Genomic DNA, 6,681 nt, shown 5'->3' with positions numbered 1-6,681 from the left:
TATGAAGGAACATTCTTTCACCTCTGGTGGACTTGCCCTAGAGTGAAGGTCTTCTGGGAAATGATATATAATGAGCTGAAAAAGGTGTTTAAGTATACCTTTACTAAGAAACCAGAGGCCTTCCTTCTGGGCATTGTCGGCCAGAATGTGTTAAAGAAGGACAGAACATTTTTTTATGTATGCAACAATGGCAGCAAGGATACTCATCGCTAATAACTGGAAAACCCAAGATTTACCCACACTGGAAGAATGGCAGATGCAGCTGATGGACTATATGCAACTAGCTGAGATGACTGGCAGAATCCGAGACCTGGGAGAGGAGAGGGTTGAAGAAGACTGGAAGAAATTCAAGACTTATTTACAAAAGTACTGTAATTTGGTTGAATGTTAACAAGGATGTCAGAATAGAAACAACTGTCTACCATTAAATTAGATGTGAGTTTAATGATAAGGGAAATAAGGAAAGTATATATACCTTTTTGGATTGTGTTTAAAGGATTGGAGTTAAGATTCTAAACAAAGTGATAATTTGCTTGGAAATAATTTTATAATGATGCAAGTGGGAGCGAGAGACGTGAGGAGGTCCAAAGTAGTAATGAAAAGATGTTAAATAACCAATGTTGTTTATTAAATATGCATTTGTATTAAAAAACCTTAATAAAAATTTATATTTAAAAAAAAAATGAAAGCAGGCCGAACCCCCTTGTAATCCGAAAGGCATAACCAAGTACTCAAAGGCCCCCAAGGGGGGGGTGAACATAGTGGTCTTCCACTCATCCCCCTTTCTCACACGTATTAGGTTATATGCCCCTCTAAGGTCCAGCTTGGTAAAAATTTTCCCTTTTCTCACCCGTGTCAGAATGTCATCAATTCTAGGCATAGGGAAAGTCACTGGTTCTGACACTGCATTTAGGGCCCTAAAATCACATACAAGCCTGGGTTTACCCGTGTTTTTTTTGTCCACAAAGAACACTGGGCTGCCCCCCACCGCTCGTGACTCTCTGATGAAACCTCGCTTGAGGTTTTTGTCAATGAACTCCCTTAACTCCTGCATCTCACTGTCTGACATTGCATACAGCTTGCCCACTGGCAATTGTGCTCCTGGGAGTAAGGTAATTTGACAGTCAAAGGGTCTGTGCGGGGGCAGTTTATCTGCTTCTTTTTCGCTAAAGACGTCAATCAAGTCAGCGTATTGCGGTGGCACCTTCCCCTTGTTCATCACTTCCATCCCTGCTAGAGTGGCCCTGGCGCCTAACTGAGCCTCTCCCTCCTTGCAGTGTTCTAGGCAATGTGCTGATCCAAAGGAAACTACTCTCTGATGCCAGCCTACTAGCGGATCGTGTAGTGCCAACCAGCTCATTCCCAAGATAATAGGAGCTCCTCCCAAGGTGGCTACGTTAAACGCTATCAGTTCTGTGTGTCGTGCCACCCTCATTATCATTGGTACAGTCTGTTGGCTCACTTCTCCTCCCAACAGCTCCCTCCCATCAATGGTGGTAACCTGCAAAGGCTTACTTAATGGGATAGTCTGTATCTGGTGTTCAGCTGCAAACTCCTTACTCATGAAATTACAGGAGCTACCTGAATTCAATAGCGCTTTTATCTTTAGTGGGTGTCCGTTTGACAGTTCCAGCAACACCTCTATCACAAGCGCTGGTCTTGGAGGTTCCGGTGTGGGCACATTCACTACTCCCTGGCCTGGCTGCTGTGCCCTGATGTTGGCAGCCAGGCGTTGGCTTTTACTTGCTCCTTGATTTCTTCTTCCTCCTTCCCACCAACAGTTCCCGCCATCCCTTGCCATTCCTTCCTTTGCGGACAGACTCTGGCAAAGTGACCTGGCTGTTGGCAGAGATAGCATCTCTTGCCGCTCTTTCCCTCCTTCTTCCGCCCTTCACTGGGGTTTGAAACTGCGCGCGCGTGCGCGCGCGCTGTTCCAAGTTCCATCGGCTCTGCTGGCGGGAAAGGCTGCTCCGGAATCTCTGGAATGCGGAAGTCCTTCCAACGTTCCCCCTTTCCTTCCTTTTCCAAAGCTCTAGCTTCCTGGCGCGCTCCTATGGACAGCGCAGATTTAGTCAGCTGATCCATAGACTCCGCCCTAGGCGCCCGGGAAAGTTCATCTTTCACTGCCGGAGAGAGCCCTTCTTCAAACAGCATTTGAATAGGTTCACTCGCAAGTTCCCACCCCAATCTGTGAATCAGCATGGTGAACTCAGTCCAGTACTCACGTACAGATCGGCTCCCCTGTTTACACGCCATTAACTGCCTGCGCACCACCCCCTGCTCAATCTCGCTGGAAAACATCAAGTCCATGGCGCGAAAAAACTTCATTGTGTCCTTTAAGATTTCATTATTGGCTGCCATCAGGGGCCGAACCCAGTCCTTCGCCCCTCCCTCTAGATGGCCAATCACGTACGCCACTCTAGAGTTCTCATCGGGGAAGTCATCAAACAGTAGATTGAGAGCATATTGCATCTCTGCCCTAAAGGCTTGATAGTTCCTGGGATCCCCCCCAAATTTCTGCACCAATCCAGGCACCTTTCTGGCAAGTGGGGTGGTTTTCCCCTTATCCGCATCTTGAGCCCTCCTCTCCTCGAGCCTCGCCGTCTGCAGCGCGAGCTGGACCTCCAACACCCTGTACCTTTCTTCCAGGCTTGGACCTGCTCCAGCTCCAGCTCCTGCTCCTCCGGTTCCGGCTGGTTCGCTCATGATGCCCTCTGCTTGCACAAGCTGCTTTCAAAGACTGTCAGATTGCTGTGATGGGATAATGAGCTGCTTGTGCGTAAAAGCTTGATCCCTCTGGGGTTTGGCTGGTCAACCAAACCGAGGCACTAACGGAGCCCCCAAAGCATGACTCCGTCAGTCGCTGGTAGAATCTGACAGTGGGCGTCTACGGAATTTACTCCAACATAAAAGCTGTTTGACGGACATGCGCCTTCGTGACTCTCTGCGTGACAGTTTCCGGCGAAGGGTGGGAGTTCCTAACGGGGGTCTTGTTACCTCTTCACTATTCTCACTAGAAGTATCCCAGAGCCTCCCCTCCGACTCCCCTTCCGCTGGAACTCCTGCTCTCCCCCTGCTGGTTCCTTCTTCTGCTGCAGAGTCTCTCCTATTCTCCTGGAGCCTTTCCACCACCTGTCCCTCCGATGGCATTTCCCTGACACCTGTTGATGGGTTTACCTGGCTGTTCATGGGTTTACCTGCATATTCTTTTGTGATGGGAACTACTTACGGTATTTATGTATGTGTTTATATCTTAGACCTTCTAATTCTCCTAACACCAGGAATTGACCAGATGGTGCAGGATGCCCCCCCCCCCAAGTATCTGTTGGAAGCAGATTTAGGAGAGGGGGGTGGAAGCACCTACTGGTGGGGAGCACACTTCTTCTGGGGATGCTTCCTCCTCCTCCTCTTCCCACTTCTCCCTGGGGCCTCAAGATGAGAAGTCAGGCTGGAAGTCTCCTCGGAGAAGACAAAGGAGCAAGCATGGCTGCCTTTCCTCTTCTCCAGACCAGTCAGTTGGACTAGAAACCTTTCCCATCCCAGTTCTGCAGTGGTTTTCAAGCAGTGTGCTGTGGCAGCTGGGGTGCCTTGAATGATGGTTGGGGTGCCGCGGGAGACACTGGCCTCTGTCCCTCTTTCCTTCCCTCCCTCCTTGGATGCCATCTCTGCCTCCCCAAGGCTTGCCCAGCTGTTCTCCCCCAGAGAATGGTGCCTCTGGGGCTGGCCAAGGGGTGTGGGCTGCCAGGAGCTGAGGCGGCCTCAGAGGAAGCAAGCCAACTGGCGAGGGGCCCTTGCTGTTGGGAATGGACAGGCAATGACGCTATAATGATACAATCTGAATCATTAGGGGTGCATTGCAGCAGTCATTGCAAATCTCCATGAGTCGCCTTTCAGCCAGAAGCTCTGCAGCACAGGTGCTTCTGATGATTCCCCTGTAAGGAAGGCTTACAATGTAGGAGGCTTTGGGGCTTTGCGAGAGGGGGGAAAGTGGGGACATCATAGAAGTATGCATGATGTGGGAAAGGTGCAGAGCGATGTTTCCTCCTCATAATATCAGAACCTGGATCTCTTTAAGAAAGCGGAATGATGGCAGATTCAGGCCAGACACAGTGCCTAGTGACACTGAAATTTCCTCCTTCCAGAGGCACTGATGGGGATGGCTTTAAGAGAGGATTCGTCAAATTCATGGAGGCTTAGACCATGTTGCACCTCCAGCCGCAGAGGCAGTCTACCTCTGCCTACCCGTTGTGGGTGTCCCCAGTGGGGAGAGTGGGGCTGCATTTGGAGTCTGCTTGGGGCTTCCCTTGGACATCTGCTGGGCTGCTGAGAGCTGGACTAGATGGGCCTTGGTCTGATCCTGCAGGGCTGTGACAATAAGAGCCTGGAGTATGGCTGCTTTGGGGGCAATTCAGGGAACAGTAGTGCAGAGTTGCATCTTCCTGGGAAGGGGCACGTGCTCAGCAAAGCTGTCTCTTTTTTTTTTTTTTAAAGAATTTTTATTGATTTTTCAAACACATAATAAAAAACAGACACATTACAAAACAACAACATACACAACATTAAACATATACCGACTTCCCCATACCTCCCTTTCGCTGCATCCTTATTCCATAGTTCTTTAGCAACCCTTTGATCAGATTATCTGTTGATTCCCTTTCATTAGATTTCCTTAAACTTAATAGTTACCGCTGTATTTCTCTACTTCTTACCCCTTGGCATCTCAACACTCCTCAATTTTACAACAGTTTTTAAGATATAATTTAAACTTCTTCCAGTCCTCTTCCACTGTCTCTTTCCCCTGGTCTCGGATTCTGCCGGTCATCTCTGCTAGTCCCATGAAGTCTGTCACCTTTGTCTGCCATTCTTCCAGAGTAGGTAGTTCTTGCATCTTCCAATACTTTGCCAGAAGAATTCTTGCTGCTGTGGTAGCATACATAAAAAAGGTTCTGTCCTTCTTTGGCACCAATTGGCCAACCATGCCCAGGCGAAAAGCCTCAGGTTTCTTTGGAAAAGTCCATTTAAGGACCTTCTTAATTTCATTATAGATCATTTCCCAGAAGGCTTTAATCTTTGGGCAGGTCCACCAAAGGTGGTAAAAGGTACCTTCAGTCTCATTACATTTCCAACATTTATTATTGGGCAAATGGTATATTTTTGCAAGCTTGACTGGGGTCATGTACCACCTGTAAATCATTTTCATTATGTTCTCTTTTAAGGCATTACATGCCTTGAATTTAACACCGGTGGTCCATAACTGTTCCCAGTCAGCAAACATAATGTTATGACCGATGTCCTGTGCCCATTTAATCATAGCTGATTTCACCGTTTCATCCTGTGTATTCCATTTCAACAGCAAATTGTACATTCTAGACAAGTTCTTAGTATTGGGTTCTAACAGTTCTGTTTCTAACTTTGACCTCTCCTTCTGAAATCCTATTTTCCTGTCAGCAAAGCTGTCTCTTGCTTCTGGTCCTAAGAGTTGGGGTGGGGACATGGAGGAAAGGGGTCTCTCCCCTGCCTCTCTCTGTGCCCGAAAAGGCAGATAGCAGAGGAAGCGAACCAATAGTCACGTTCATCTGTACTGGCTCAGTATGCCCTATTCTGACAGATGCTGCCTTTCATATTCACGCCCAAGAGCCTTTCCGCTCCAGAGATCTGGGGCTGAACCCGGGATCTGCACGCCAAGGCTGGAGTAAGAAAGAGCCCTTGCCAGCTGGCCACGTTGGGCGCCTGCCTGGAGAGTGGAAGAGGGGGTTGGAGGGACATCGTGCTGCTCCTGGCAACCCCCACCCAACCCGACGTCCTCCTCCGCCTGAATCCCGCTTCCCCCGGGACGCACTTCCCGTCCTGGAGCGGCTGGGGGGGGAGCGCTCCCCACCCCCCTTTCCAGACTCTCCTCGTTCTTCTTCTTCATGCCTCGGGTGTTTTCCTGAGTGTATCTTCAAAACAACCCTCTGTGAGGGAGGCTAAGCTGACCCAAGGTTGCTAAGCCAAGTTGCCAAGCATTTAAGACCACGCATCCTTTCCCCTCAGATGATAAAGCCGGGATGAGTCATGCTAGCAGCCCGTGGCCTTGATGGGCTTTGAGGCAGCCCGGCCCCCTTCTCTGCAAGCAGGCTGCCTCCGGGGAGGAGCAGCACTTTTCTGACGGGACAGAGGCGCCCGACTTCCCCCTCCCACTTGCCGCCCGCCCCAGTCTTTCTCCTGCGGCTCACTTTAGCGGCTCATCCCAGGTGGGAATTCGGGTGGCGCTGCTTGCAGAAGGAGAAGCGGACACTCCCATTGTTCTTCTCAGGTAGGACTTCCGGGATCCAGACGAACGTTTTACCAAAAAGTAAGGCTCGACTACTGATTTCCCATTTAAAGGATGGCAAAAAGACCGAAGTTTGGAGGACAGGTGAAAAAAACCACGAATTACATATAAAGTTCTGCGAGATGCAAAGGAAAGCCTGCGTTTTAAACTTGCATTTTACAGCTTGTTGCCTGGTGCGGTTAACGGAATGGGGATATTGAGAAAGAAGAGACTTGGAATTAGAAGGTTAGGATTTCAGGGTTAGATGGCTTGGATATTTGTGGTAGATCAAGTCAGAGTAAATGCGCATCTTGAGAACCACTGTATTAGACGTGTGTGGCGTATTAAGAATCTGAAAATAGATATAAAGTTAGTTTATACGCAAAGAC

This window comes from Podarcis melisellensis (genome assembly GCF_964234715.1).
Source record: "Podarcis melisellensis genome assembly, chromosome: W".
Classification (NCBI taxonomy): domain Eukaryota; kingdom Metazoa; phylum Chordata; class Lepidosauria; order Squamata; family Lacertidae; genus Podarcis; species Podarcis melisellensis.
This window is presented reverse-complemented; position numbering follows the sequence as displayed.